The sequence below is a fragment of the Lithobates pipiens genome, unplaced genomic scaffold (assembly GCF_037356315.1).
Source record: "Lithobates pipiens isolate NorthernLeopardFrog02 unplaced genomic scaffold, aLitPip1_a1.2 Scaffold_19, whole genome shotgun sequence".
Lineage (NCBI taxonomy): Eukaryota > Metazoa > Chordata > Amphibia > Anura > Ranidae > Lithobates > Lithobates pipiens.
The window spans coordinates 171,880,447-171,903,412 of record NW_027507764.1 but is presented as its reverse complement, the minus strand read 5'-3'; positions in this window follow the sequence as shown (position 1 = coordinate 171,903,412).

The window sequence follows — 22,966 nt, the reverse complement described above, 5'->3', positions numbered from 1 at the left end:
AAAAAGTCTATTGATTCTGGCAGTTAGATATGTGTCCAGACAGCTACAAGTTTTACTTCAAGTACATTTCTTTGGATCTTCTTCTACCCAGATTTAAAGTAATCTTGTCATGAGGGAAATAAAGTGGCTCCTTTTATTGCAAATGTAGTTGCCTGACTGTTATGCTGATCTATTGAGTTACTGACCAAGAATCAATATACAGATTGGAAAAATCAGAGACTGTTCATAAGTTCCAGATCTGTGACCTCAAGTATAGAAATAAGAGGGCTGGTATAAGTGCCAGGTATTCAGCATTTTCATGAGAGGTTAGTAATGACAGCCTCTGTATTTTCATGTAACAGGTTTCCTTTAAGTGTCTGAGACCATTTTTATTATATGCCACAAAGATCTGTGGGCATGTTGACTGTGTGCATGGATACATACACTATATTGTCAAATGTATTGGGGCACCTGCCTATACATGCACATGAACTTTAATGGCATTCCAATCTTAGTCCATAGGGTTCAATATTGAGTCGGCCCACCCTTTGCATCTATAACAGCTTCAACTCTTCTGGGAAGACTGTCCACATTCATCCCAAAAGTGGTCTGTGCAGGCCAGTCAAGTTCCTCTCCCCCAAATTCGCTCATCCATGTCTTTATGGACCTTGCTTTGTGCACTGGTCCAAATCATTTGGTGGGGTCGTTTTTTGGCCCCTTAGTTCCAGTGAAGAGAACTCTTAAGGCGTCAGCGTACCAAGAAATTTTCATACTCCCAACTTTGTGGGAACAGTTTGGGGATGGCCCCTTTCTATTCCAACATGACTGTTTACCAGTGCATAAAGCAAGGTCCATAAAGACATGGACGAGCGAGTTTGGGGTGGAGGAACTTGACTGGCCTGCACAGAGTTCTGACCACATCCCGATAGAACACCTTTGGGATGAATTAGAGCAGAGACTGAGAGCCAGGCCTTCTCGTTCAAAATCAGTGCCTGAACTCAGAAATACGCTTCTGGAAGAATGATCAAGCATTCCCATAGACACACTCCTAAACTGTTATAGCTGCAAAGGGTGGGCCAACTCAATAGTGAACCCTATAGATTAAGACTGGGATGCCATTAAAGTTCATTAAAGTAAAGGCAGGTGTTCTAATACTTTTGACAATATAGTGTATCTGCATATGCAAATGTAGGACCACTGCCTTGGCTGGCTAAATTTGGTATATATAGTAGGCCTGCTGTAGCCAGCTGAGCTGCTATTTATTTTTCAACTCTGATCAGGGTTTCCCTAAACCTGGTGACTTCTGGAAGAAGATTCCAGAAATAAAATGGGAGGATCAATCAGTGAGGTGCTGAATAGATATCTGAACCAATCCAATACCTGGGAGGCTGGCCCAGAAGGTGTGGTTAGGGAGAAGATAAACATTTGAGAGGATCTAATAATTTTCTTTCTCTCTCTCCCCTGGAGCTTTCCCCCTGGGAACAAGCATTTGTGTGTGTTCCAGAAATGTTACTGCTACTGGGCCTCAGCCAGTCCTATGGGCTAAGGACCTGAAGTAAACCTGCTTGAAAGGAAATGTATTTGCGGAAGTTGGGCTGGAGAGGGAACAGGGCAGCAGGGAGCGGGGCAGAGCTGTCTTGTACTGGTGTCATGTGTTCACCTTTTAGTTATCACTTTACATACAGTGCCTTGAAAAAGTTTTCATATTCCTTGCAATTTTCCAAATTTTGTCATGTTACAATCAAAAACGTAAATGTATTTTCTTTGAATTTTATGTGATAGACTAACACAAAGTGGCAGATAATTGTGAAATGGAAGGAAAATTATAAAGGTTTTTCAACATTTTTTACAAATAAATGTAGCACTGCCCCCTAGGGGGTTGCTTGGTAATGAATGTTTTCTCATACTGCCTTGACCCTGTGAACTCTCCAGTCCCTCTGACACCCTAGGCTCAGACATGGGAAGTACACCTTTGAATAACACTCAGACTCAAAGCAGATAGTTTCAACTCTCTTTGGCTTTACTTCTTTGTAATGAGATATCTAAATTAAAGGTGTCCTTCCTGGGTTTTACCAGAACTAGGTTGAAAAAATTATTGACAATAGCAATCAATAGTGATACACGAATACCGCAATAGATACAATCACCATAGGATGTTCACATGAAACTCGTCAATGATTGTAAGGAACGTGTTCACATTAAAGGGAAACCCCAGACTGAATTATAATACCTTTGTCCTAATGAGAGATAGTAAACTATATTGACCAGTTAAGTGTCCCCTTTAGGAGTACTAACAACACTGTCCTAACAGCAAGGCCGTGCACTGTCTTCAAAGGCAACGTTGGAGCTCATAGAACAGAAATTTCTGGCTGCAACAAAGAGATGATGAACAATGCATGACAATAAATCCTAAATGATAGGGATTCTATTTGTAATCCAAGAAAATGTGTCAGGTGTCCTGTGCTCCCTCACCAATTCTGATAGACCTCAAAGCCTCCCGATGGGACCAAACGATTCTTCCTCTGGCAGGCAGGCCGAGACAGGGATTCATCTGTGGACTCAGCGATCTGGATCCTAGTGCTCAATGCTGCGACAGTGCGTCTTTCTCCCAGCAGTCGACAGCTGGACTCACTGGGGCTGGAGCGATGAGTATGGATCGCGCGCTAGGCCGCAATCCTCTAATACAGTGGAGGCGTGGTGATCACACAGTCAGATCCAGGAAGCAAGAGAACTTGGGCCTGATCCTTATATAGTCTCCCCCACAATCCTCCCCTGTGAGCAGACAGTCCTCTGGGAGATGCAGTCCACATCATGTCTATTAAGGGACTACATCTCCCACAATGCCTTTCTCTGTCCTTCAGGAGATGATGTCAGCATTTGAAATCCAGCACTAGGGGAATATATCAACAAAGCTAGGATAATGATAAATAGTCTGCAAAGGTCAGATAACCTTACTCTGCTCCTGGATACATCCTCCTCCACTTGAAAGTCTTTAATCCCTCAAAATTAGGATGTAATCCCACTGAAGAGTCATGTCCCAACACCTTAAAGCCCTGTAAATAATAATCTGCTAACCAGAATCTACAGTGGCAAGGAGCTGAGTAACAGAGGGATTTACCAACAGTAAGTAACATAATTCATCAGATAGAGATAGATCACTTTGTTTACAGGCCAATAATAGAGCAGTGTAAGAGGGCGGAACAGGGTCATCCTCTACCAAAGGTTGGGTAAAAGAAACTGGATTTTGACTAGAATGCTGTGCTGTAGAAATGAGTTCATGAGAGCTTTCACCCAGTGTCATATGTTAGTCGCCTGGAAGGGCAGATTTTCCATCTGAGTCTGGAGTATATGCTCTCCAAAGGCTCCAGGTTCCTCCTCTCTCGCAGGTACATCCTCCTCCACAACTTCTTTTAGAGGAGGAACAGAAGCTTCTTCAAGTCCTTGCTCTCCCAAGTCGTCAATGGGCTCTGGTTTTACCCCTCCAGTCTCACTTACAGGGAGTGGTGCAGGCCTCTCCTCCACAACAGTTTGAGGTTCTACCCTTTTTGGTAGGTAGATTTCATTTATGTCATCTACTGGAGATGAGGGAACTCTTGTGATGTCTTCAGAAGGGGGAACCCACAGCCAGTCAATTTCTTCGTCAATTTCTCCCTTAGTGTCTGGTAAAGGGGCTGGTTTGGAAACCCGACTAGTCTTAGATCTCCATGTAGGAGGACAGGGCACATCAGGGCAAGGAGGTTAAGGCACCCAAATGGCCTGGGATATAGGCAGAAGATGGTTTCGATGCCATGTCTTTAATGGGCCAGTCTTTCCCTCCAAATTTTGTTAACAGGAAGCCCAGGGAGCTGTCTGCAAACAATGTAGGGTTGAGACTGCCAACGGTCGGCGAACTTATGTTTTCCTGGCACTCCCAGATTGCCCAGCAGCACTCGATCTCCTGGTTGCAAGTCTTGAACCCTTACTTTAAAATCAAAGTTATTTTTGTTTTTTGTTCTCAGACAGTGGATGCTTTCTTGGCTCTCTCAAATTTTTTCGAAGTCTGTCTACATACCCCTTAAGCCTTGGAGATATGATCCAGGGATGTCCCAAAAGCCAGGTCCACTCGCAAACGAGCTTCTCTTCTGAACATCAACCAATAAATGGAATATCCAGTGGAGTCGTTTACTGTGCTATTGTAAGCGCGGTCCACTGCGGCAATGTAATCACCCCAATGCTGTGTCATTTCGGAAGGTAGAATCCCTAGGATGTTTAGCAAGGTACGGCTGAAATGTTCTGGTTGTTGGGTCCCCTTAGGGACGATAAGGGGTAGTTCTTGTCTTTTGAATGCCCAGCAGTTTCACAAGTTTATTCTCAAAATCCCAACCTTGATTTGAATGTAGACGTTGAGAAGAACCGTACTGAATGAAAAACTTCTCCAACAAAGTCTTGGTGACCGTATTGGCTTGTTGGTCTCTGGTCGGGAAAGCTTGGGAATCGCGAGTGAAATGATCTGTCACAACTAGGACTCCGCCCACTCAAGTTGGGTTTGAGACACAAGAAATCAACGCACACCAGGTCCATAGGACTCTGACTTTGTAAATGGTCCATGGGGCAGCTCTACTAGGCAAAGTCTTCATTTGGAAGCAGTAGCTTTCCACTTCAGTCCTCATGGACAGCCAATAAAATCGATCCCTAAGTAACCTAAGAGTCCTATTTGGCCCCAAGTGTCCATGGTCTCCATAAAGGGCTGTTAACACAACCAATCTGTACTTTTCTGGGAGAAATAGTTGCTGAATACCTTTTGGCTCTTCCGTGAGGCCTTTCCTGTAAATGATACCATCTTCCAGTCGCATTTGCTCCCACTCTTTGTGGACGACTTTTGCACTGTTTACAGAATTTTTCAACAACATCTGAGAATCTCTAGCTCTCAGTGCTTACTTAACCAGGCTGCCCAATGGATCCTCCCACTGATCCCTCCTCATGTCCTCCTTGGTCAACTGAGGCAGTTCTTGGCTCCGTACTTGCGTCACATCACAATAGTACTGAGGCACTCCTGCGGGACTCCCACAGCTTCCGCTCCTGCTGTCCCCTTGTGACGATGCTCCACTCCTTGGCACAAAGCATGAACTCCTTCAGGGGTGAGATGAACTATTAAACTCCATCTTCTCTCGATCATCAGGATGCATCGGAATCTGATAGTATCCACTCTTCAAATCCAGCACACTGAAACATTTAGCCCCAGACAGACATTTCAAGGCATCCTCTATGCAGGGTGTGGTGTACTGAAGGTATGGTTCTTCAGTTCAATGTTATATAAAATCGATACACATTCAAATCGTCCCATTCTATCGGAGAGGCATAGAGGTTCCTGGCAGTGTAGGGGTTAAGTGTGTCCTAGGGGTGTGTTGCTAACTGTAGGGGGGCGTGGCTGTGTTTTACAGATCACTGATCTCTGCTCCAATCACAAGGAGCAGAGATCAGTGTCACTTGTTGTAGGCAGAACAGGGAGATGCTGTTTACATCGGCATCTCCCTGTTATTCCTCCAAGTGAGATGATCACCGGTATCCCCGCGTGATTGAGTCCGCAGGACCCGCGATCGGACTCACGGAGGTCACGACCAGAGCACGCGCAGGCCGGCGGCGGCGTGCACGCGATGGCACGATGGCTAATTCAAAGGGACGTACCTGTACGCCCATTTGCCTGTCCGTGTCATTCTGCCGACGTACATCGTCGTGCACCGGTTGGTTAAAGCCAGGCTACTGCTCAGCTACAATTAATCTTATGAGATTCCTTATAACATAGAACATTTTCATTTTTTGAGAATAGGTCAACATTACATTTAGGCCTCCAACTTCACGCTCCTATCCTTGCAAACAACCTAAAGACCAAGGTGGCCTAAAACTCTAAAGGCAGGCCTCAAATAATACTATAGTATTAAAAGTATTTATTCTAATGCTTTCTACTCCAACATATCTAAGATTCTCTTAATGCTCTCCTTGTCTTCCGTATTATCAGTCTTAAAGTATACAGTATGTGTGAACCCTTACCTTGTGAAACAAACCATTGAATTTAAATTAGGTAAAACTTATATATATATATATATATATATATATATATATACATACATACATATATACATACATACACAGTGCCTTGAAAAAGTATTCATACCCCTTGACATTTTCCACATTTTGTCATGTTACAACCAAAAGTGTACATTATTTTTTATTGGGATTTTAGGTGATAAACCAACACAGAATGGAACATAATTGTGAAGTGGAAGGAAAATGATAAAAGGTTTTCAATTTTTTTACAAATAAATATGTGAAAAGTTTCACTGCAATTTCAGCTGCAAGTCTTTTTTGTTATGGCTCCACCAGCTTTGCACATCTAGAGAGTGACAATTTTGCTCATTCTTCTTTGTAAAATAGCTCAAGCTCTGTCAGATTGGATGGAGAGCGTCTGAACACCAAATTTCAAGTCTTGCCACAGATTCTCAATTGGTTTTAGGTCTGGACTTGACTAGGCACATGAATATGCTTTGATCTAAACCATACCATTGTAGCTCTGGCTGTATGTTTTGGGTCATTGTCCTGCTAGAAGGTGAACCTCCGCCCTAGTCTTAAGTCTTTTGCAGACTCTAACAAGTTTTTTTCTCAGATTGCCCTGCATTTGGCTCCATCCATCTTCCCATCAACTCTGACCAGCTTCCCTGTCTCTGCTGAAGAAAAGCATTCCTACAACATGATGCTGCTACCACTATGTTTCACGGTGGGGATGGTGTGTTCAGGGTGATATACAGTGTTAGTTTTCCACCACGTATAGCGTTTTGCTTTGAGGCCAAAAAGTAAAATTTTGGTCTCATCTGACCAGAACACCTTCTTCCCCATGTTTGTTGTGTCTCCCACATGGCTTCTCACAAATGGAACTTCTTATGGCTTTCTTTCAACGATTTGTGGAGTGCAGGACTAATAGTTGTCCAGTGGACAGATACTCCCACCTGAGTTGTGGATCTCTGCAGCTTCTCCAGAGTTACCATGAGCCTCTTGGCTGCTTCTCTAACTAATACTCTCCTTGCCTGGCCTCTCATTTTAGGTGGATGGCCATGTCTTGGTAGGTCTGCAGTTGTGCCATACTCTTTCCATTTTTGGATGATGGATAGAACAGTGCTCCGTGAGATGTTCAAAGCTTGGGATATTTCTTTATAATGTAACCCTGCTTTAAATTTCTCCACAACTTTACCCCTGACCTGTCTGGTGTATTCCTTGGCATTCATGATGCTGTTTGTTTACTAAGGTGCGCATGAGAAACTTTGCAGATCGCAAATGAACCAATGCGCGGGCGCGAAGGAGTGTGCGCGTCCGTAGGAGAGCGTCTGTCCCATATATATATATATATATATATATATATATATATATATATATATAAAACTATTCTGATTATATTATTATGATCTGGACTATTTATTTATGAAAATATTCTATTGTAAAAAATAATAATTAAATTAATCTTTCTTCCCCTTTTCTTTTTTTGCACCCAGGTCTGGCTGTACGATTTGAGGGCTTTTCCCACCAGTGCACCGCAGTGATGTCCCTTTAATTTTCCTTTTATCCCGCTATATGTCTCTATTGTTGGGCCTGAATTGTGCATCCCTACAAACCTTTGCCGGTGCGTTGGGGCTGGCCGGTTGTGGTTCAGCATATGACTACCTGCAACTGTATGGACACCCAAGGGCTTGTGAATGGATACAGGCCCGCCTCAGCGACCCTTCGCTTATTTACCGCCCATTTTCCATCATCCTTTTTCTACAGTTTATTTCACTCTCCCAATATAGCTCCCCCTTTTTCCATTCTGTCGTCCCATTGCAGGGATTGACTTTGATCATTGTGGGCCGTTCGGGTTAATCTATCCGATCGTTACCCACGTGTGTCTTGTTTTGGTGATGCATTATGGGCATTGTAGGCTATGGATAGGGTTTGGTGCGCATGCGTTCGGATCGTAGTACGTCCACTCCCGTTCGGCAGTGACGTAAACATGTCGAACGGGTGGGGGGTATATCAGGAAGTGGAGCAGGTTGTCCATTGCCGGTTCCACGGAGGCGCCTCTCTGTCAGTTCATCCATAACTTGGTCAGTAATATTTAGGATGATGTTTGGTCTTTCCTTCTTTTTTTTTATACTATTTAATGATCACACTCTGATTTATATTTCCTTTGATCCTTTCTGTGTTCATTAGGTTTGATGATGAGCACTGAAGCTCCTTCTTTATTACCCCTATTTGGTTTATCTGCAACAGCGTTGTCCCACTTAGGGGATATACACATTTCCAACTGCCCTTATTAGGCTGGTCTGTGAAACTTAAAGTTCGGGTAAGCCCTCCCCTCTTTTTTTTTTTTATTGAATTATATAATTTTTTATTTTTATTTTTAATTTAGGACTTAGCATTCTGGATTTCAACTTTATTGCTGCTCACTTTTTTATTGGCGGTTCTGTATCCTATATTCGTCTTTGCTTTTATTAGGGTAGGTAAATTTAGAAGGCCCCGGTGGCCTCTTGATGTATTTGAGCATATCCCGCTTTGGGTTTTTGTTTCTTGATTTATATACCCCACAAGGGTACATTTGAGTATTGATAAAATTACCTTTTTTGTTTGTTTTAGACTACCCCCTGCAGTTGCACCTAGGTTTGTCCCTTCTGTATTGGCTCTGGAGGTATGTACTTGGCCCTTATAGGTTACATGTATTATCCATCACGGATGGAAACTGTGGGACATTTGGCGGTTTTTAGCACTGTTGGGATTCCTTTGATTGATACAGTACTTAACTGGGCTTATAATTTTCTATTAAATTGTTTTCTTTTTTCCCTTATTTTAGAATTTGTCTTCATATGGTGGTCTCACTCCATTTCCCCTGATGAAGCCGTTTGTATGGCAAAACATGTAGGGAGGATTTTGACCCATTCGCACACCCAGGCTTATATTATCTTGGCCCTACTTCATTGGATGTGCTTTTGTTTATTTATGATTGTACAAATCCTTATGATACTACTGTGATTTTTGTATCTTGTTTTATTGTGTATTAAAATAGTTTTTTTTTTTTATATATTTCTTTGTTTTTGATGAATCTAGGCACCGCAATAATCCCCCTTTCCCTCCAACTACCTCTTCTGTCTTTGTATATTATATATATAGTCATGGCCGAAATTGTTGGCACCCCAGAAACATTTCCAGAAAATCAAGTATTTCTCACAGAAAAGTATTGCAGTAACACGTTTTGCTATACACATGTTTATTCCCTTTGTGTGTATTGGAACAAAACAAAAAAAGGGAGGAAAAAAAGCAGATTGGACATAATGTCAAAATTCTTGGCTCCTTTAACTTAATATTTGGTTGCACACCCTTTTGAAAAAAATAACTGAAATCAGTCTCTTCCAATAACCATCAATAAGCTTTTTACACTTCTCACCTGGAATTTTGGATCACTCTTCCTTTGCAAACTGCTCCAGGTCTCACTTATTGGAAGGGAGCCTTATCCCAACAGCATTTTTAAGATCTCTCCACAGGTGATCAATGGGATATAGATCTGGACTCATTGCTGGCCACTTTAGAACTCTCCAGCGCTTTGTTGCCATCCATTTCTGGGTGCTTTTTGTTTGGGGTCATTGTTCTTCTGGAAGACCCAAGATCTCAGACGCAAACCCAGCTTTCTGACACTGGGGTCTACAGTGCGACTCAAAATCCTTTGATAATCCTCAGATTTCATGATGCCTTGCACACATTCAAGGCACCCAGTGCCAGAGGCAGCAAAACAACCCCAAAACATCATTGAACCCCCACCATATTTCACTGTAGGTACTGTGTTCTTTTCTTTGTAGGCCTCATTCCGTTTTCAGTAAACTGTAGAATGATGTGCTTTACCAAAAAGCTCTATCTTGGTCTCATCTTTCCACAAGATGTTTTCCCAGAAGGATTTTTGCTTACGCAAGTATATTTTGGCAAACAGTAGTCTTGCTTTTTTATGTCTCTGTGTCAGCAGTGGGGTCCTCCGGATGTCCTGCTATAGCGTTTCATTTTATTTAAATGTCGAAAGATAGACACGGACCCTGAGCCTGCAGGACAGCTTGAATTTATTTGGAACTTGTTTGGGGCTGCTTATCCACCATCCGGACTATCCTGCGTTGCAACCTTTCATCAACTTTTCTCTTCCGTCCACGCCCAGAGAGATTAGCTACAGTGCCATGGGTTGCAAACTTCTTGATAACATTGCGCACTGTGACAAAGGCAAATCTAGATCTCTGGAGATTAGGGTTGCCACCTGTCCGGGATTCACCCGGACAGTACGGTTTTTGAAACTTGTGCCCGGGTCTCTGACCACCTGAGACCCGGGCACATTATTCACTTCAGACCCGCCAGTGTCATTAGTGCAGTGGCGGCCGTGTCTCCTCGATTTCGGGTCCTCTTGGGTGACGGGTGCAGCACTGCTTGACTTCTGCTAGTGCTCAGCTGTCTGAGTGCGGGACAGGAGTCGGGGATGCAGAGGCGGAGCCTCCATGGTGCTCTCCTCCAATCCCCTGGCTGGCTGCAGAAGGGACAAGGAGGTGGGCGGAGCCTCCCTATTCCCTGCTGCTCTGAAATGTGTGAAGAGATCACGCTGGGACTGCAGACAAGCTTGTAAGGTAAGTTTTTTCCATGTCAGAATTACAAAGTAATCTAACCCCCCCTCCTTCCACCATACACTATACACCCCCCTCCCCCACCATACACTGTATACCCCCCCTCCCCCACCATACACCTTCCTCCCCCCCACCATACACTATACACCCCCCTCCCCCACCATACACTGTATACCCCCCCTCCCCCACCATACACCTTCCTCCCCCCCACCATACACTATACACCCCCCTCCCCCACCATACACTGTACACCCCCCTCCCCCACCATACATCTTCCCCCCCCCACCATACACTATACACCCCCCTCCCCCACCATACACTGTACACCCCCCCTCCCCCACCATACATCTTCCTCCCCCCCACCATACACTATACACCCCCCTCCCCCACCATACACTGTACACCCCCCTCCCCCACCATACACCTTCCTCCCCCCCACCATACACCCCCATACACTATATATACACCCCCCTCCCCCCACTATACACCCCCCCTCCCCCACCATACACCCCCTCCCCCCCCACCATACACTATACACCCCCCATCCTCCCACCATACACTATACACCCCCTTCCCCACCATACACCCCCATACACTATATATACACCCCCTCCTCCCACCATACACTATACACCCCCCATCCCCCACCATACACCTTCCTCCCCCCCACCATACACTATACACCCCCCATCCCCCACCATACACCTTCCTCCCCCCCACCATACACTATACACCCCCCATCCCCCCACCATACACCCCCATACACTATATATACACCCCCTCCCCCCACCATACACTGTACACCCCCCTCCCCCACCATACACCCCCATACACTATATATACACCCCCCTCCCCCCACTATACACCCCCCCTCCCCCACCATACACCCCCCTCCCCCACCATACACTGTACACTCCCCCTCCCCCACCATACACCCCCATACACCCCCATACACTATATATACACCCCCCTCCCCCCACTATACACCCCCCTCCCCCACCATACACCCCCTCCCCCCCCACCATACACTATACACCCCCCTCCCCCACCATACACCCCCATACACTATATATACACCCCCTCCTCCCACCATACACTATATATACACCCCCCTCCCCCCACCATACACTATACACCCTCCATACACTATATATAGACCCCCCTCCCCCACCATACACTGTACACCCCCCTCCCCCACCATACACCTTCCTCCCCCCCACCATACACTATACACCCCCCATCCCCCCACCATACACCCCCATACACTATATATACACCCCCCTCCCCCACTATACACCCCCCCACCATACACTATACACCCCCCTCCCCCACCATACACCCCCATACACTATATATACACCCCCTCCCCCCACCATACACTATATATACACCCCCCCTCCCCCCACCATACACTATACACCCTCCATACACTATATATACACCCCCCTCCCCCCACTATACACCCCCCTCCCCCCACCATACACTGTACACCCCCCTCCCCCACCATACACTATACACCCCCCACCATACACCCCCATACACTATATATACACCCCCCTCCCCCACCATACACCCCCCTCCTTCCACCATACACCCCCCCTCCCCCACCATACACCTTCCTCCCCCCCACCATACACTATACACCCCCCATCCCCCCACCATACACCCCCATACACTATATATACACCCCCCTCCCCCCACTATACACCCCCCTCCCCCACCATACACCCCCCTCCCCCACCATACACCCCCTCCCCCCCACCATACACTATACACCCCCCATCCTCCCACCATATACTATACACCCCCCTCCCCCACCATACACCCCCATACACTATATATACACCACCTCCCCCCACCATACACTATACACCCCCATCCCCCCACCATACACCCCCCTCCCCCACCATACACTGTACACCCCCCTCCCCCACCATACACATTCCTCCCCCCCACCATACACTATACACCCCCCATCCCCCCACCATACACCCCCATACACTATATATACACCCCCTCCCCCCCACCATACACTATACACCCCCCATCCTCCCACCATACACTATATATACACCCCCCTCCCCCCACCATACACTATACACCCTCCATACACTATATATACACCCCCCTCCCCCACCATACACTGTACACCCCCCCTCCCCCACCATACACCTTCCTCCCCCCCACCATACACTGTACAACCCCCATCCCCCCACCATACACCCCCATACACTATATATACACCCCCTCCCCCCACTATACACCCCCCTCCCCCACTATACACCCCCTCCCCCCCCACCATACACTATACACCCCCCATCCTCCCACCATATACTATACACCCCCCTCCCCCACCATACACCCCCATACACTATATATACACCCCCTCCCCCCACCATACACTATACACCCCCATCCCCCCACCATACACCCCCCTCCCCCACCATACACTGTACACCCCCCTCCCCCACCATACACCTTCCTCCCCCCCACCATACACTATACAACCCCCATCCCCCCACCATACACCCCCATACACTATATATACACCCCCTCCCCCCCACCATACACTATACACCCCCCATCCTCCCACCATACACTATATATACACCCCCCTCCCCCCACCATACACTATACACCCTCCATACACTATATATACACCCCCTCCCCCACCATACACTGTACACCCCCCCTCCCCCACCATACACCTTCCTCCCCCCCACCATACACTGTACAACCCCCATCCCCCACCATACACCCCCATACACTATATATACACCCCCTCCCCCCACTATACACCCCCCCTCCCCCACTATACACCCCCCCCCCACCATACACTATACACCCCCCATCCCCCCACCATACACCCCCATACACTATATATACACCCCCCTCCCCCACTATACACCCCCCCATCCTCCCACCATACACTATACACCCCCCTCCCCCACCATACACCCCCATACACTATATATACATCCCCTCCTCCCACCATACACTATATATACACCCCCCTCCCCCCACCATACACTATACACCCTCCATACACTATATATACACCCCCCTCCCCCACCATACACTGTACACCCCCCCTCCCCCACCATACACCTTCCTCCCCCCCACCATACACTATACACCCCCCATCCCCCCACCATACACCCCCCATACACTATATATACACCCCCCTCCCCCCACTATACACCCCCCCTCCCCCACCATACACCCCCCCCCCACCATACACTATACACCCTCCATACACTATATATACACCCCCCCTCCCCCACCATACACCCCCCACCATACACTATACACCCCCTCCACCACCATACACCCCCATACACTATATATACACCCCCTCCCCCCACCATACACTATACATCCCCCTCCCCCCACCATACACTATACATACACCCCCATACACTATATATACACCCCCCACCATACACTATACACCCCCCTCCCCACCATACACCCCCATACACTATATATACACCCCCTCCCCCCACCATACACTATACATCCCCCTCCCCCCACCATACACTATACATACACCCCCATACACTATATATACACCCCCCACCATACACTATAAACCCCCCTCCCCACCATACACCCCCATACACTATATATACACCCCATCCCCCCACCATACACTATACATACACCCCCATACACTATATATACACCCCTCCCCCCACCATACACTATACATACACCCTCATACACTATATATACACCCCCCTCCCCCACCATACACCCACCATACACCCCCCTCCCCCACCATACACCTAACACCCCCCCTCCCCCACCATACTCCACCCTCCCCCCACCATACACCCCCATACACTATATATACACCCCCTCCCCCCACCATACACTATACATCCCTCTCCCCCCACCATACACTATACACCCCCCTTCCCCATACACCATCCATATGTACAGTTCTCACCGGGTGACACTGTCCACTGCCCTACCGACACCATCCACTGCCCTACTGACACCGTCCTCTGCTCTACTGACACCGTCCACTGCTCTACTGACACCGTCCACTGCTCTACCGACACCGTCCTCTGCTCTACCGACACCGTCCACTTCTCTACCGACACCGTCCACTGCTCTACCGACACCGTCCACTGCTCTACCGACACCGTCCACTGCTCTACCGACACCGTCCACTGCTCTACCGACACCGTCCTCTGCTCTACTGACACCGTCCTCTGCTCTACTGACACCGTCCACTTCTCTACTGACACCGTCCACTTCTCTACTGACACCGTCCACTTCTCTACTGACACCCTCCACTTCTCTACTGACACCGTCCACTTCTCTACTGACACCGTCCACTTCTCTACTGACACCGTCCACTGCTCTACTGACACCGTCCACTGCTCTACTGACACCGTCCTCTGCTCTACTGACACCGTCCACTTCTCTACTGACACCGTCCACTGCTCTACTGACACCGTCCACTGCTCTACTGACACCGTCCTCTGCTCTACTGACACCGTCCACTTCTCTACTGACACCGTCCACTTCTCTACTGACACCGTCCACTGCTCTACTGACACCGTCCACTGCTCTACTGACACCGTCCGCTGCTCTACTGACACCGTCCGCTGCTCTACTGACACCGTCCCCTGCCCTACTGACACCGTCCACTGCCCTACTGACACCGTCCTCTGCTCTACTAGCCGACAGTGTCCACTTTTAAGGCAGGCTATTTTTACTGACAGTTCTTTTATTAATCAAATCATATTTTATGTATACGCTAATGCTTTTGTTTTTTACCATGCCCCTTTAAGTCTTCTCCCCCACTGTTAATGCAATTTGGCTACAGCCACTGTTCACCATAGCATACCTTCTTACTACTCCTTTTGGGTAACGCAAGATATTTTACAATCCTATAGTGCAGGTGTCATCAACCCCTGGTTCGCGGCCCACTACCGGGCCGTAGCGTCTATGTAGCCGGACTGCGGCAGGCTGTAAGGCACCGGTGGATCAGAGAGGAAAGCGGGCGGGTGAATAAGAGAAGCGGGCTGGTGAGCAGAGATGACATCTCTCTCCGCCCACCTAGCATCCCTGCTCTTCCGCCCTCACAGCATACAGAATGTCAGAGGTGCGGCGGGGAGCAGAGAGATGACATCATCTCTCACTGTCCACCCCGCATCTCTGCTCTCCTGCCCTCATTTAAGAAAGACCACTGAACCAGTGTCACCAATGCAGTGACAATCCTCATCTGGTGGCACTGGCGGGTGATGTGGCAAGTGGCATTCCTCAACTGGTGACAGGCAGCCTGACAAGTGGCATTTCTCATCCGGTAGCAGGCGACATGGAAAGTGACACACTCAGGGCTCCCACTGATTCTGCATTATGGTGAGTTGAACTATTTCATTCATATTACAATGTAATATAAGAAATAATGTGCTTCAGTCATTCTGACACCATACCAACCATGGTGCCATGATGATGGAAGTACCAACAGCCGAACACCAGCTATTGTCCGATAAGTTGCCAGCAAAATTCGCTTACCCCCCCCCCCCACGCGTGTGCGTACATCACCCCCAGTCCCTCGCTGGGCCTTGGCACAATATTCTTCCACGCAGCCGGTCCCCAGTGCCAAAAAGGTTGGGGACCACTGCTATAGTGTGTACTACAAAAAAATTGCTGTGCACCGCAAAAATGTTCGGGTTTGGCTTGAAGAAAAGGTGGCAACCCTACTGGAGATGGACTTGTAACCTTGAGATTGCTGATATTTTTCCACAACTTTGGTTCTCAGGTCCTCAGACAGTTCTCTTCTCCTCTTTCTGTTGTCCATGCTTAGTGTGGTACACACAGACACACAATGCAAAGACTAAGTGAACTTCTCTCCTTTTTATCTGCTTTCAGGTGTGATTTTTTATATTGCCCACACCTGTTACTTGCCCCAGGCGAGTATAAAGGAGCATCACATGCTTGAAACAATCTTATTTATCCACAATTTTGAAAGGGTGCCAAGTATTTTGACCAGCCCATTTTTGGAGTTTTGTGTGACATTGGGGGTCATTTATTAAGATGAATGCGCTGCTCCGGTTCATACCTTAATTGGCGCGCCAGATAAATTATTAATTGAGCGTGTGAACTGGCGCACGCATAAGCGCAGCAGATGATAATATGCCGGCGCATGCGATAATAATATGCCATTGATAATAGCACACGCTGTATCATTAACAGTCCATTCACACAGGGGCAATGTGACTTCCAGCGCAACTTTGGGGGGCAAGTTGGACACGACTTGAGTATGAATTACAGCGTGCCTTGGGACTTCAACACGACTTGGGGCGACTTAGAACACGACTTTAAGTCGCCCCCAGGCCAGGCGACTTTAATTTTAAATAAAAAACCGGCATGTGTTCCCCTCCAAGAGCATACCAGACCTGAAGGGTCTTAGCAACCGGCCCATAGCCGAATGACGGCTACAGGGCGGTTGCTTAACTCTGGGAGGGCATACTATGACGCCCCCTGGGGCTCGCACCCGAGAACTTCTGTGACCACCGGGTGCAGAGGACTTGGCGCATCACGGGGCCGCTTACCACATGATTGCTCCGTAAAATGACGGAGCGATCACATGTAAACAAACCGGTGTGATTTCTGGTTCCTGCCTCCCTTCTCTGTCCAGTGTGAGCAGAGAGGGGAGAGATCGTTGGCAGCAGCGCTGTGGGCTGCATGTGTAGTGCCCACAGCGCTGCTCAGTGACAGATCCATTGATCCATCCATCCATGCTCACCCATCCATACTCTGCATACCCAGCCATACTCTGCATACCCATCCATACTCTGCATACCCATCCATACTCTGCATATCCATCCATACTCTGCATACCCAGCCATACTCTGCATACACATCCATACTCTGCATACCCAGCCATACTCTGCATACCCAGACATACCCATCCATACTCTGCATACCCAGCCATACTCTGCATACACATCCATACTCTGCATACACATCCATACCCATCCATACTCTGCATACCCATCCATACTCTGCATACCCAGCTATATTCTGCATACACATCCATACTCTGCATACCCATCCATACCCATCCATACTCTGCATACCCAGCCATACTCTGCATACACATCCATACTCTGCATACACATCCATACTCTGCATACACATCCATACTCTGCATACCCAGCCATACCCATCCATACTCTGCATATCGAGCCATACTCTGCATACACATCCATACTCTGCATACACATCCATACCCATCCATAATCTGCATACCCATCCATACTCTGCATACCCAGCTATATTCTGCAAACACATCCATACTCTGCATACCCATCCATACCCATCCATACTCTGCATACCCAGCCATACTAGGCATACCTATCCATACTATGCATACCCATCCATACTCTGCATGCTCTGCATACCCAGCCATACTCTGCATACCCATCCATACTCTGGATACTCTGCATACCCATCCATACCCATCCATACTCTGCATACCCAGCCGTACTCTGCATACACATCCATACTCTGCCATACTCTGCATACACATCCATACTCTGCATACACATCCATACCCATCCATAATCTGCATACCCATCCATACTCTGCATACCCAGCTATATTCTGCAAACACATCCATACTCTGCATACCCATCCATACCCATCCATACTCTGCATACCCAGCCATACTAGGCATACCTATCCATACTATGCATACCCATCCATACTCTGCATGCTCTGCATACCCAGCCATACTCTGCATACCCATCCATACTCTGCATACTCTGCATACCCATCCATACCCACCCATACTCTGCATACCCAGCCGTACTCTGCATACACATCCACACTCTGCATACCCATCCATACTCTGCATACCCAGCCATACTCTGCATACCCAGCCATACTCTGCATGCTCTGCATACCCATCCATACTCTGCATACCCAGCCATACTCTGCATACCCATCCATAATCTGCATACCCATTCATACTCTGCATGCTCTGCATACCCAGCCATACTCTGCATACCCATCTATACTCTGCATACCCATCCATACTCTGCATGCTCTGCATACCCAGCCATACTCTGCATACCCATCCATATTCTGCATACCCATCCATACATACTCTGCATACCCATCCATATTCTGCATACTCATCCATCCATCCATACTCACCCATCCATACTCAGCATACTCATCCATCCATCCTCATCCATACTCAGCATACTCATCCATCCATCCATACTCAGTAATACTAATCCATTCATCCATCCTTGCTCAGCCATCCCATCCACCCCCATTCATAATTAGCTGTACCCAGCCATACTCAGCCGTAGCCAGCCATACCCAGCCGTACCCAGCTGTACGCAGCCGTACGCATCAATACCCAGCTGTACTCAGCCATACCCAGCCATGCTCAGTCATACCCAGCCGTACTCATCCATATCCAGCCATACTCATCCATACCCAGCCATACTCAATCGTACTCAGCAATACCCAGTCATATTCAGCCATACCCAGCCATACTCAATCGTACTCAGTCATACCCAGCCATACTCAGCCATACTCACCCATACTCTATCTATTTTGGGGTGTAATTTTTGGTATGTACATGTTATGTGTTAGAAATATTGTGTAAATCAGTGGTGTCCAAACTACGGCCCTCCAGCTGTTGCAGAACTACACATCCCATGAGGCATTGTAAAACTCTGACATTCAAAGACATGACTATGCATGATGGGGATTGTAGTTCCTGAACAACTGGAGGGCCGTAGTTTGGACACCCCTGGTGTAAATGGACAACGTTGTGTAAAAAAAAAATGTGTTTTTATTTTCTTTACACATTTTCTAAAAACTTGTAGAAAAAAATGACATGTTCAAAAGTAGGGATGAGCTTCATGTTCGAGACGAACATACGTTCGACTCGAACATCGGCTGTTCGCCCGTTTGGCGAATACCGAACGTTATGGGCCGCTCGCGCCAAACTCATAGCTCAGGCTGTGTAGTACATGCCCCACACTATATAAGGCCGCCAGCGCGGCGGCCTTGTGTAGTGTGTTGGCGTCTGTAGGAGTTAGTGGGTGTTCTGTGTACCTTCAACACAGTATACACCGTTCGTTATCGGCCGATTTTGCGTTCTTGCTCTTCTGTAGTGGTTGTTGTCTGCGTGCCCTGACCGCAGTATACACCATTATATCCACCTATATAGCTAGTTATATTTCTCTTTTTTAATAGAGCTTGCAGTCAGTTGTAGGAGATTGTGCGTGCTGTCTGCGTGCCCTGACCGCAGTATACACCATTATATCCACCTATATAGCTAGCTATATTGCTCTTTTTAAATAGAGCTTGCAGTCAGTTGTAGGAGATTGTGCGTGCTGTCTGCGTGCCCTGACCGCAGTATACACCGTTATATCCACCTATATAGCTAGCTATCTTGCTCTTTTTAAATAGAGCTTGCAGTCAGTTGTAGGAGATTGTGTGTGCTGTCTGCGTGCCCTGACCACAGTATACACCATTATATCCACCTATATAGCTAGCTATATTGTTCTTTTTAAATAGAGCTTGCAGTCAGTTGTAAGAGATTGTGCGTGCTGTCTGCGTGCCCTGACCGCAGTATACACCTTTATATCCACCTATATAGCTAGCTATCTTGCTCTTTTTAAATAGAGCTTGCAGTCAGTTGTAGGAGATTGTGCGTGCTGTCTGCGTGCCCTGACCGCAGTATACATCGCTATATCCACCTATATTGCTAGCTATCTTGCTCTTTTTAAATAGAGCTTGTAGTCAGTTGTAGGAGATTGTGCGTGCTGTCTGCGTGCCCTGACCGCAGTATACACCGTTATATCCACCTATATAGCTAGCCATATTGCTCTTTTTAAAAAGAGCTTGCAGTCAGTTGTAGGAGATTGTGCGTGCTGTCTGCGTGCCCTGACCACAGTATACACCGTTATATCCACCTATATAGCTAGCTATATTGCTCTTTTTAAATAGAGCTTGCAGTCAGTTGTAAGAGATTGTGCGTGCTGTCTGCGTACCCTGACCGCAGTATACACCGTTATATCTACCTATATAGCTAGCTATCTTGCTCTTTTTAAATAGAGCTTGCAGTCAGTTGTAGGAGATTGTGCGTACTGTCTGCGTGCCCTGACCGCAGTATACATCGCTATATCCACCTATATTGCTAGCTATCTTGCTCTTTTTAGTGTTGAAAATATTTTTATTAAAAACATGTCAAGTAAAAACAATAAACAGTAACCATCATGAGGCATATACAGACAGGAACAGTAACAGAGGTACAATTACAGGAGATCGGCTAACGACAATCGGCCACTGTCGGTCCCTGACAGGAAGTTTGGAGGGTAGAAAAGACGGCCTGTGCTCCGGTCCCTAAGGTCACAGTAGGGAGAAGCACCCATGGGTTACTACATGACGCAGTTTTTAGACAAGAACATAAAGAAGAAAAGATAGAAAGGAAGAGAGAAGAGAAAGGAGCAAAGTAAAGAGGAGCAAGGCAGTATAGGGGAAAGTTAAATAGCAAGAGGAGAGGAAGGAAAAGGGGGAGGAAGGGGGGGAGGGGGAAGGAATTGGGTAGGGGGGGTAGGGTAAGGGAGAGCCCACAGCGTCTTTATGTGTTTAAGATTTGGTTCATTAAAGTGTCAGAAGAAGAGAAGCGGAGCCAGATCGACCACTGAGAAACAAATTTGGCATAAGTGTCATTGTCCAGTGCCAACATCTCCTCCATTCTCATGGTGTCATTCATAATCGATACCCACCGTGACAATGGGGGGGTGGTCGTCGTCTTCCAATAGGCAGGTATCAGTTGCCTAGCGGAGGACAATAAAAAACGAAGCAACCTTTGTTTCTGCGATTTAATAGACCCTGGCAGAATAGAGAGTAATGCAATTTTTGGAGAGATAGGAACCGGGGTATCAGCCAAGAGATTATAACATTCAAAAACCTGTGTCCAGAAGGGGCGGATCCTCTCACAGTCCCACCAGACATGCATGTAAGTTCCGACTGAAGCTTCACAGCGCCAGCAGGTGGCCGGGGTAGACGGGAAAATCCTGTGTAAAGTAGCAGGGTCCCTGTACCACCTGGATAATAGCTTGTAGCTCTTTTCTTGGGAGTAGCAGGAGATTGTTGATTTATGTGTGAAATGAAAAGAGGTACGCCATTCCGGCACAGAGATGTCCTCACCCAAATCCGCAGACCACAGCCTGGTGTAATGTGGGAGTTGATCATGTGCTAAAGTCTGTAGCAGGTTATATAAGGAGGACAGTAAGTGTTTGGGAGTTTCTGGAAGCGAACACAGTGCCTCGAAATTGGTAAGCTTGCGATGTATCTGAGAGGAGGAGTGTAGTCGTTTGGCAAATGCGGACACATGTAGGGCCGTGAGCCAATCTCCAGAGTCTGTCACGGAGACCGGGGTCCCCTGAGAGGGGTGCACAAAGGAACGGGCCTGCGGCCAATCTGTGCGCTTAAAAGGTCCTAGGGAGGTTGCCCCTGCACTTTGTGGCAAAGCAGGATGGTCAAAGAGGGACGTCAAAGGGCCCGGGTCCGAGGAGAGAGTGGAGTTTAGTCCCGTCCTGTACCACATCGTCAGGGAAGCCAAAGTCAGAGGGGACAAGGAGGTCATACGAGAGTAGGCCAGGTTATAACCCCATGGAAGGGCTCGGAGTTCTACAGGAGAAAGGTCCTGTTCAACAGACACCGAAGCCTTGCAGGAAGGGCGAGAGAACCACTCAATGATGCGAGTCAAATGAGCGGCCTTATGGTAAGTCTCAAAGTCAGGGAGGCCTGTGCCTCCCAGAGTCTTCGGGATTGTTAGTAGTTTAAATTTAACCCTGGGGAGGCCCCGGTTCCACAAGAATCTGATTGCCAGCGAGCGTAGGGAGATAAAAAATGATTTGGGGACGTGGATGGGTATTGTTTGAGATAAATATAGGAACTTGGGTAGAGTGTCCATCTTCAGGATATTAATCCGTCCGAACCAGGGCAAGGGAGATCCTCCCACTCCTCGAGGTCCTTCCGTATACGGTTAAGCAAAGGGATATAATTCAGAGAAAACAAATCAGCTAGGTTGGAGGGTATAACAATCCCTAGGTACAAGATCCCCTTAGCCTGCCATTTAAAAGAAAAGTTGGATTGCAGAAGGGACAGCGTGGAGGGGGCAAGGGATATGTTAAGGGCTTCCATCTTAGAGATGTTGAGCTTAAAGTTACTATAGATACCAAAGCGTTGAAATTCACTAAGTAGGGATGGTATGGAGATGTGTGGATTCTGAATATACACTAGGAGGTCATCAGCATACAAGGAAAGTTTGTGATGGGCAG